The sequence below is a fragment of the Acomys minous genome, assembly GCF_964271855.1.
Source record: "Acomys minous genome assembly, chromosome: 9".
Lineage (NCBI taxonomy): Eukaryota > Metazoa > Chordata > Mammalia > Rodentia > Muridae > Acomys > Acomys minous.
In genome coordinates this window covers 35,625,574-35,635,567 of record NC_140490.1, presented here as the reverse complement: position 1 = coordinate 35,635,567, position 9,994 = coordinate 35,625,574, and the positions used below count along the sequence as shown (strand labels likewise).

Below are 9,994 nucleotides of genomic sequence, written 5' to 3'. Positions count from 1 at the left end.
TGTGTGTGTGTGTGTGTGTGTGTGTGTGTGTATGTGTGTGTGTGTTCTCTTTTTCCCTTTACATAGAGATGCAGGGAGAGGAGCACAGGCAGGGTTGGGGTGGGGTGGGGCGCTCTGCAAGCAGGTAAATGGGATTGGCAGGTGGCAAGGCTTAGATAAGCAGAGAAAGGCTTCCTTAGGGAACTAAAGGTGGCTTGGTATCCAGAGAGAGGCCTGGGGGATGGGGGATGGGAGGTGGGGGTGGGGGGTGGGGCGGAGGAAGTATGGGCTCTTGAGCCCAGACACTCAGGCCAGGAGACGCTGGGCACTAGGCTGAGAACACTTGGCAGAGGATGAAGATGACCAGGAAGTTTCCATGGCATTTCCTGGACCAGACACCTACCATATCCATGTGGTGTTATACATGAGCGTCTCAGCATGCCTCAGAGTACAGGGTATCTAGAGTCAGAATACAAAGATGATGGTGGTGAGGCAGTGTGCCACGGTGGCCCAAGCAGGACCAAATTCCCCTAATTCTTGCCATGCCTTCTGCAGTACCCAGGGATGGTGAGCAGCCATTTGGTTCCTGGACAGTCTTCGTGGTCACCTCACTGGTTGAGAAATGCTTCTGACCTGTGTCCCACCCCCCACCCCCCATTCTTTAGGACTGTGCATTTATCCAACCAGTATGCCCCGGGCTTGGGGACAGGACTGTGAACGACACAGCCAGGCAGTGCATCACATTGTGAAATGTATAACACAGTTGGGTGACAGATGGGCGTCAGGGGGTCACTGAGGAAATGTGGCCAATGAAGGGGAAGAGTGTGCTTTCCTGAGACCGGAGGATGTTGGCCTGAGTGCTTCAAAGAGGGCTTCCTGGAAGAAGTGACCTCCGATCCGAGAGCTGCAGGAAGAAGAGGGGAGAGGCCAGCACCCTGCACTTCCTTCTGGTCTCTCAGCCCTGGTGTCTCCAGTTCCCCAGACTTGGCCATGCCCATTCTCTTCAGTGAGCCTCAGTCTGCTGCGTGCACAGGGGTGCAGAGAGGCTCAAGGCTTACCTCGACTCACGTGTCCACTGAGCAACAAAAACAGCCATCTTCCCAGCTTCCTGTTTTCAGGATCCTACACCGACCTCAAAGCCTTTCTCTTCACGCTATCTGGGGTTGCCTCTTGACCACCCCCTAATCTTTCCTGAACACAGGCAGGGGGAGGAACATAGGCCGGAAAATGAGCTAACGAGAAACAGGGACCTGATGGATGCAGATACCTAGAGGCTTAATGCTAACCTTGGAGGATGTAAAGTGAGCCTGTGAGCTTCAGGAAGATACGATAATTTCTATTTTAATAACCTTAATGAAGGTATACCAACACAAAAGGAGATGAACCAGAGAAACCTGAATTTGTTGGCAGCCTTAGGAATAAAAAGAAACTGGGTGGGGCCGATTACAAAATCATTTTCGGTGCCTAGTGCTGCAAGGGTACGCCACTCCATGTACTTTTTCCATTTGCAAGTAAGCCATCTCAGTAGAGCAGACTGGATTCAAAACTTGCAGTGCTCCTGCCTCAGCCTCCCTGTACTGTAATCACAGGCAGGTGCTGTCAGACCCAGCAGCGTCTTTGCTTTGGACACACAGGCAATGCTGAGTGCTGTTCACTTATGCTATGTCCAGCATCACAGGCTTCCTGTGATCTCTCTGTTTTGGACAAATAGAAATGGTGTTTATTTGAGTGGAAAGATAGCCAGCGGTTGCTAGGGAGTCACACTGTCTCTTTAGAAAAGCAACAGGAGTCAAAAGTCAGAGAATATCTGCAAATGAAAATGTGTTCTGCCCACGAGAAAGGGTGTCAGTCACGAAGCACAAACCACACAAATACACGCACTTGCTCAATTCTAGAGTGGGCCCACCCTTGCTTCATTTATTTCTTTTGCTCCCTTATTTCATGCACACCTAGCAAGTGCTTACCATGCCTGTGCCAGGATTTACTGTTAGTGCGCACAACAGGAAGGAAAAAAAACAAGAACAGCCAGACATCTGCCTTCCCGAGCTCATATTCCTGCAGGAAGAGCAAGCATAAAGATAAACCCGTCATCCTAGGAAAGGGAGTGGCCTGGCGGGAGCGGCAGGGAGGGCGTCAGTACTGTGTTTGCATGGGGGCAACTCTAGTGTCGGGGGCTAAGTGGAATAGGGCATTTTTGGTGGGGTGGGAGGTGGGGTTGGGGAGAGTTGAAGCCCTTTTTTTTTCTCAGTGTTGGGGGAACTTGGGACCTTATATAGATGAGAGAACACTCTACTGTTGAGTTATAACTTCAGGTTATAGTCCCTAGGTCCCTAGGACCTTTAGTTTTTGTTTTATTTATTATAAATAAAAAAAAACATTTATTGTTATGTGCATGGATTTTTTTTTTTTTGCCTGCATCTGTGTCTGTGCATGGTATGTATGCAATACTGGAGGAGATCAGAAGAGGGAGGGGCACCAGATCCCCAGGGACTGGCGTTGTCATCTCCCATGTGGATGTTGGGTACCACATTCTGGTCCCCTGGAAGAGCAGCCATTGTTCCTGACTGCTGGACCATCTCTCCAGCCACTGTTTTTTTGACGCAGGGTCTCATTCCGTAGTCCAGGCTGGTCCGGAACTTACTATGTAACCCAGCCTTCCTTTGAATTTTCATTAATCTCCCCTCCTTCTGCCTCTTGAGAATTGATATTCTAGGTGCTTGATATATATGTATATGCTACGTATAAAAATCACTCTTGGCCATCTCGTTTCTGAAACACCCTTGGCTGAGTTACATAAAACAGTGCTTTTTAGCTCACTGTTCTGGTGGCCTCAGCTGTAGCCAGGATGGCATTAGCATCCCCACCAGGTGCTTTTGGCTGTGCCAGAGTGTGGAGCACCAGGACAGGTATTAGCCAGCTGCAGCACGGTCATGTGGTATGAAGGACGTTAGACTGATTTATGACTCTATTTTCTCTTTTTGTTCTTTAGTTTTTAAAGACAGGGTTTCTCTGTGTAATAGGCCTGGCTGTCCTGGGCTCGCTTTGTATACCAGGCTGGCCTCGAACTCACAGAGATTCACCTGCCTCTGCCTCCGACTAGTGCTGGGACCAAAGGTGTGTGTCACCACACCTGGCCTTTCTTTTATTCTTACCCACCTTTAACCTGCAACATCTCCTCTTCATTCTTTTTCCTGTCTCCTTCTCAGTTCCTCCTTCACTTCCTGGTTTCTCTGGCTTCCTTCTTCTTCTAGCTGATCACACCGGGAAGTAGATCAAGTTCTGATTATACAGCAAGGGCCTCTTTGAGTGGGTCACTGGAAACCCAAACCTAATTTTACCTATTGCTTTCAGGATAATTAATATGGAGGAAATATATTTTCCCATATAGATATATAGGAAATATAGGAATATAAGGAAAATATAGCATACATTTTGGGGTTTTATTAGACATTTAATTAATTTATATTGATTAGAAATTTTATTATTCACTTTATTAGAAATTTTACTTAATATACAGCAAAGCAAGAAGACAGGGTAGGTACAGAGTTTATTTTTAAGTAAAGCACAAGTTTTACATTCTAGATTAACAATCATTTATTTTTTTAAGAACAGCACTTAGAATTGTTTTTGTCCACTAGGTGGCAGTAGAATAAAAGAAAAAAAATCTGTCCATCAACAGTCACTCTAGAAACCAGAGGCAACCCAACAAGACTCCCCAGTACCTGGTGTGACGTTTCTTGTCTGGAGTTGTTAGTCCGAAGTGCCCTGAAGACCAAGAATATAGCCTATTGCCATTGCTCCTGGCTGCTCACCAGAACTTGATGGCAAGACCTAACTGCTGAAGACATCACACTCAGTGGTCATAGGACGTGGAGACATCACACTGGTGATGACCAGGAAGCTCCTGGCTGGTGTTCACAGCACTGTAATATGCAGTGCAGGCTGCTGGGAGATAAAAGCCAGCTGTGAACCCTGTGAGCTTCAGTAATGACTGGCACAGGAAGACATGTTTGTGAGTGCAGTAGTGGCACAGATGTTATAGGGGTAAACAACAGTTTTCTGATTGGATTCAAGCTCTGCTCCACAGGAGAAAACACATGCCTAGCACTGTACCTCTGGCCGATAACTCATAATTGGGAAGCTCAAGGGCCCAGGGAGAACTATTACCCTGTTAAACAGAAGTCTCAAAATGTCCTCTAAATTATTAATTTCTACCCATAGATTAGTTCTGCTCTCAGAACTGCCAGCTATTTCTGCAAATCAAAGGGTCTCTTCGCTCAGTGGATGCTGGTTAACACAGAAACTCCACTTGTTAAGTGCAGGGAACAGGCATTTTCAGAGTGCTCAGCCACAAACGTGACATGCACTCCCCCCTGTTGCCCGTTTACAGAGTGCTCAGCCACAAACGTGACACTCCCCCCCCCCCCGCCCCCGTTGCCCAGGCTTAGGGACCATAATGGAGAATGAAAAGAGGTTGGAGAAGACCAAGCGAAACAGTGTCTTCTGGAAGTTACAGGACCTCGGCACTCACGAACTCACAGCAGTCGTGTTTGCCTGCACAAGATCTGTACAAGGTCAGGTCAGTCAGCATCCTAGCAAGGAAGGGAGGGTCTGTTTTCCTTAGGGTGTGATCCCTGGTAAGACAACTATGCTTCAGTGGATGCCTCCCCCGCTCCCCTAATATATGAGCAGCACAAATTGGAGTCCATGGGTTATTAAAAATGAAAAGTTGTATAGGGGGAGGATTTGGGAGAAGTCAGAGGAGTGGTGGTGGATATGATTAAAATATATTAATCAAAGGATTAATAAAAAATACTTAAAAACAAAGTGGAACAACAAGAGCTTTCTACAGGGATTTGGTGACCTTTCCCACAATGCTTCAGTGAAGAGGGTGTTCTAGCAGAATGTATACAAAGAAAAATTACCCACTTGGGGGTGGAGGCAGGGGGATTAGAAGTTCAAGGTCATCACGGCCACAGAGCATGTGAGACCTTGTTTCAAAAGAGAAAAGAAAAGAAGCCAGGTGTGGTGTCCATGCCTTCAATCCCAGCACTCAGAGGCAAGCAGACCTCCGAGTTCAAGGCCAGCCTGGCCTGCAGAGCAAGTTCTAGGACAGCCATGGTTTCACAGAGAAACCCTGTCTTGAAAAATAGAACAAAGAGGTGCTGCTAGGCAGAAGGCACCCAGAGGCCTGTCCACTGCTACACCGGGTGGGCGGGCTGGAGCCACTACAATAGGCAAGGATGAGGTGGAGAGAAGCCCATGGTTTGTGCACCAGGAGGAGAGGCAGAAGTGAGGCTGGTGAGGAGCAACCTGACATTGAGTGGCCTGTGTTGTCACCTGAGATCATGGTGATGTGCTGGCCTGTGCTGCCGCCAGGAGCCACGTCTCCGTCCATGGCCCAGAAGCATCAGTCGTCTTTGTCTCGTGTTACCACCAAAGGCCATGTGGGTGTCCCTGGTCTGGGTGACCACCTGGGGCCATGTTGGTGTCCAAGGGTGTCATGGACCTGGCTCTGCCCCTCACCAGCTGTGGTGCTAGGGAGAACTCGCCCTGAGGGTGTGAGAGCAGGAGAACTGGCCTAGGTACCTCAGTGGCTGCTGTCCTTGGCTGAGCCTGGGCAGCGCAGTAGAGCTGGCCCTGGTAGTGCAGGTACAGATGAACCAGTGTGATGACCAGACTGACTCAGCTCCCACCCAGGCCCAGATCCAGGGCTTTGAGTTGGCCCCACCCCAACACCTACCCTATCTATGAACTGCCAGATTCATGAAGGGGCCAGTCCTGCAGATCCAAAGCTGCAGGATCTCCATGACACAGGGCAACAACAAGACAGCCAAGAGGAGTCCTGGTGAGGATCCAGTATTGATGGTGTAGCAGAAGCCAGAGGCCTCGAACCAGACCAATGTCTCATTGCAATGCACATTTGCAAGTCAAGTTGCTATTTGGGCATAAGTTTGTGACACAACACAGTTTCCATGTGAGATTAAAAAAATTTTTTTGTTCTTTTATTTTTTGGGGCGTAAGGAATTTGCAAGGGCAGAGGACAGATATGGAAGGATGGGGAGATGAGTAGGGTTGGGGTACATGATATGAATTTAATCAAAGAATCAATAAAAAAAACCCACAAAGAATCAATACAAAGTCAAAGCAAAACAAACTTGCCATGGTTGCACAGCATGGCACTCTACCACAAAATAGCACTGTAACGTGTCCTCTGCTTATCTTGGCACATATAGTCTGTCACTGTAGTCATAGGCTGCTGTGAGCCACCTAATGTGAGTGCTTGGAGCTGAACTTGGTTCCTGGGTAAGAGCAGCAAGTGCTCTTCACTGGTGGCTGTTAACTCGCCATTATCCTGAAGGTGACTCCTGGCTTTAACTGTTCTCTTTTTCTCTTCTCTTTGTGGTGTTGGGGATTGAGTCCCGAGGCCTTCCACCTGTGAGGCATAGCTCTACTGCTGAACTTCATGGAATCCCTGCCCTGCTGCCCCTCCCCCCCCCCCCCCCGGGCCCCATGCCCCCACCCCCACTTTGGTGATTAAAGGAAGACCACTGATCTCAGTGGCCGTTTAATGTGAAAACGGTGACTCCCAGGAAGTTAGTTCTTTAGAGGAGTTTGAAATTCAGGAGGAATATTATTAAGATCTGTAAAATAACAAAACAAAAGTGACAAAAGAAACATGCTGAGCTGTTGGCCATTGGCGAACCCAGTGGAGCAAACACGGACTTACGGAGCTACTATCCAGTGAGCAACTCCCGACAGGCATTGAGGCGGTGGGCACCGTAGACTGTCTCTGCATTCCTGTTCTGTACAAGAATGAAAACTAAGCGGGAAGCCAGGACTGTGAGAGTAGGAGTGTCGTGGCTTCTGCTGGAAGTCTGAGGGAGAGAGATAGCTTGTCCTTTTCAGGTGGAAGGTCCCTAGTAACTGGACACACAGGGCACGTGTGAGGAAGAGTCTCAGGTCCAAGAGACAAAGCAAGGTGCCCTCTCCTTGAGGTCTCTTTGGGAGAGGAAGGAAGTAGGGAGGTCTTGCCTCTTGAGGACATAGAGGCTTAGTTAATGTGTGATCTGTGCCCGTGAGGCAGAGCAACACAGGCCGTGTGGCAGGGGTCACGTGGATAGGGAAGTGGGGCTGGTTTGATTGCAGTCAAATTACCTTGAACCCCAGCAGGGAGGAGGTGAGCCCCCCCTACCCCCCACCTGCTTGGTTACCTGGAAAGTCCATGCTTTCTGGGGATGCCTGAGGTAGGGTGGTCAGGGTGTTGTTGAGCTTGGGGGTTGTAGATTGTGCAACAAACCACGTTTAGCCACACAGATCCAGTAAGTCAGTTAAGTCAAATTAATAGAGTTAGTAGCCGGAAGCAGAATAGGGGGCCGATTAAATGTGGCTGCATTGGGAAGAAGAACAAAGATCTACCAAATTCCTCAAAGTCCATCTTCTGGGTCCAGAGGTGAGATCAGAGCTTAATAGAGGACCCAGGCTATGTGCATCTAAACTGTCCTGGTCAAGGTGTGGTCCTAGTCAAGGTGTAGTCAAGGTGTGGTCCTAGTCAAGGTGTAGTCTCAAGGTGTAGTTAAGGTATGGTTCTAGTCAAGGTGTGGTCAAGGTGTGATCCTGGTCAAGGTGCAGTCAAGATTCTGTCCTGATCAAAGTGTGGTCCTGGCCCAGGTACAGTCAAGATTCTGTCCTGCCCCAGGTGAGGTCAAGGTCAAGGTGCGGTCCTGTCTCCCCCATGCCCATCAGCGTCTGTGCAGTGGTTTGAAAAGTTGTTAGAACTGTGTGAAATCACTTTCTGGGAGTCAAGTAAGGCACCTCTCTGGTGCCTTTTCCTTCTCTCTGCAGGAGAGTCTGGGAGAAATTCCCACTTCTTCTGGCTCTATTGTTTCTGCAGTCTGAGAGTCAGATTGAGAGACAAGTGTCTGCCAGGCCACTCACTGTGGTGTTGGATACACCCGAGGAAGTCTACTGTGTACTGAGGAAGCTTTGAGGCAGAGGACACGTGCCTGATGTGTCAGATGAGCTAGATAACCTGGTGAAGAGAGGACCAGGAGCCGGGTGGGAGGTGGAGTGGGCAGGTTCTGTGGCCAGACCACAGTTTTGTTACTGTGTGAGAGCATGTGAACACTGAGAAAACAAATATTCATGTTCAACATCTTTTTTATCAAACAAATTCATGGTTCCTCAAAAAGTTAAATACAGCGTAATCACATCGCCTGGTAACACAGTTTCTAGATCTACACCACAAAAGCATTACATACATCAGCCACGGGGTGGCAGCAAACCATGCCAATTGGCAAGCCGTGTTGGGTGTGTAACCAGTGTTGTGTCCCTAATGCTTAAGAAGGAAAAGGAAGGCCAGCCTGGTGTACAAAGCAAGTATAGGACAGTCAGAGAAACCCTGTCTCGAAAAACCCAGAAGGAGAAGAAGGAGGAGGAGGAGGAGGAAGAAGAGGAGGAGGAAGAAGAGGAGGAGGAGGACTCTGAGTGAAGGAGGTGGACATTGTATGGAGAGGCCTAAAGTTAGGCAAGTTCCTGGATGCAGAGGTTAGGACAAAGGTCACTGATGGTTGTAGAAAGGGAGGATGCAGAGGTTGTTTGTTTGTTTGTTTGTTTGTTTGTTTTGCAAATTAAATCCCCCCTAGGGTTTCTCTGTGTAGCCTTGGTTGACCTAGAACTCACTCTGTAGACCAGGCTGGCCTCATACTCGGAGATCTATCTGCCTCTGCCTAGTAAGTGCTGGGATTAAAGGCGTGCCCCACCACCTACTGGATAAATACCACACCCATACACCCCAGGCAAGGTTTCTCTGTGTAGCCTTGGCTGTCCTGGAACTTGCTCTATAGATCAGGTGGACCTCGAACTCACAGATTTCCAAATGCTGGGATTAAAGTTAGGCACCACCAAGTGTTTTGTCTGCTTGTGTGTCTGTGCACCACATGTGAGCCTGGGAGAAGGCTTCAGATCTCTTGGAACTTGAGTGAGAGATCATTGAGAGCTACATGTGGGTGTTGGGAACTGAAGCCAGGTACTCTGTAGGAACTGCCAGCACAGTTAACTATTGGGCCATATCTCCAGCCTTGGGATCCTTTTTAATTTTAATTTTTCAAATGGATTAAAAAGCATTTCAGTTAGAGATTATGAAGAAGTTCTGGAAATGACTACCTGTGGCAGTTGCAGAGCTCTGTGAGCTTACATACCATCACTGCATTGTCATTTCGGATGGGATGTTTACACCAGACAATGGATATGCTGGTGGCACTGCTGTTGTTTACTGTAGGTGTTGGAAGACAAAGCAGAATGCTGTGTTTCCCAGTGATTTATAATATGTCTAACAATTTTCCTTTTGTACTGGGGGTCTGACTCTGGGCCTCAGGAATGCCACACACACATGCCACCACTGAGACACACTTCAGCCCTCTAGCAGTGTTGGCATCTGGTGAGTTATACTTACTAGTTGGTTATATTATTCTTTGAACCACTTCTGTCATGACCAAAATTTTCCATAGTAAAAAAAAAATATATATGTCACCATAGTAACAGACTTGACTCCTGACCTGCATACACTAAGACAAATTTTGTTTATAGTGTGTCTGAACCCTGAGACTCAGAATTGAAGACTGTGTATGTCCACACAGGCTTTTATTTTTGAAGAAAGAAACCCCTCAGTTAAGTCAAACTAAACAGAAAACCTGGCCTGAAATTCTGAATGGATTTTGAGAATACTTCATCCACTGGAAGTCTTATTTTGGTAAGTGTGTGTGTGTGTGTGTGTGTGTGTGTGTGTGTGTGTGTGTGATGTCAATCATGTGTTGGCGTCACCTGATTTAGCTGTGGTGTAACTAAGTCTGGAAGGCTTATGGGGGAGTGTTTTTAACCTTCCCTACCGCCAAGCATGACTGTGGTTATGTGAGACTTCGGGCCTTGAAAGGGGAGATCTGTGGCTCTAGTTACTTAAACCATGTATTTTTCCAGCTCCTCCTTGTTTTGTTTGTAATGTCATGTCTGCTGCCAC

General features: G+C 47.9%; 1 long non-coding RNA gene across 1 annotated transcript; it reads left to right on the top strand.

The window, feature by feature from the left end:
- The first annotated feature begins 8,499 nt into the window (after positions 1 to 8,499).
- Positions 8,500 to 9,698, top strand: LOC311605392. The gene is made up of 3 exons (XR_014781921.1): positions 8,500 to 8,526; positions 9,356 to 9,418; positions 9,618 to 9,698. It is a non-coding gene; the product is annotated as an uncharacterized lncRNA (long non-coding RNA).
- Positions 9,699 to 9,994: the final 296 nt, after the last annotated feature.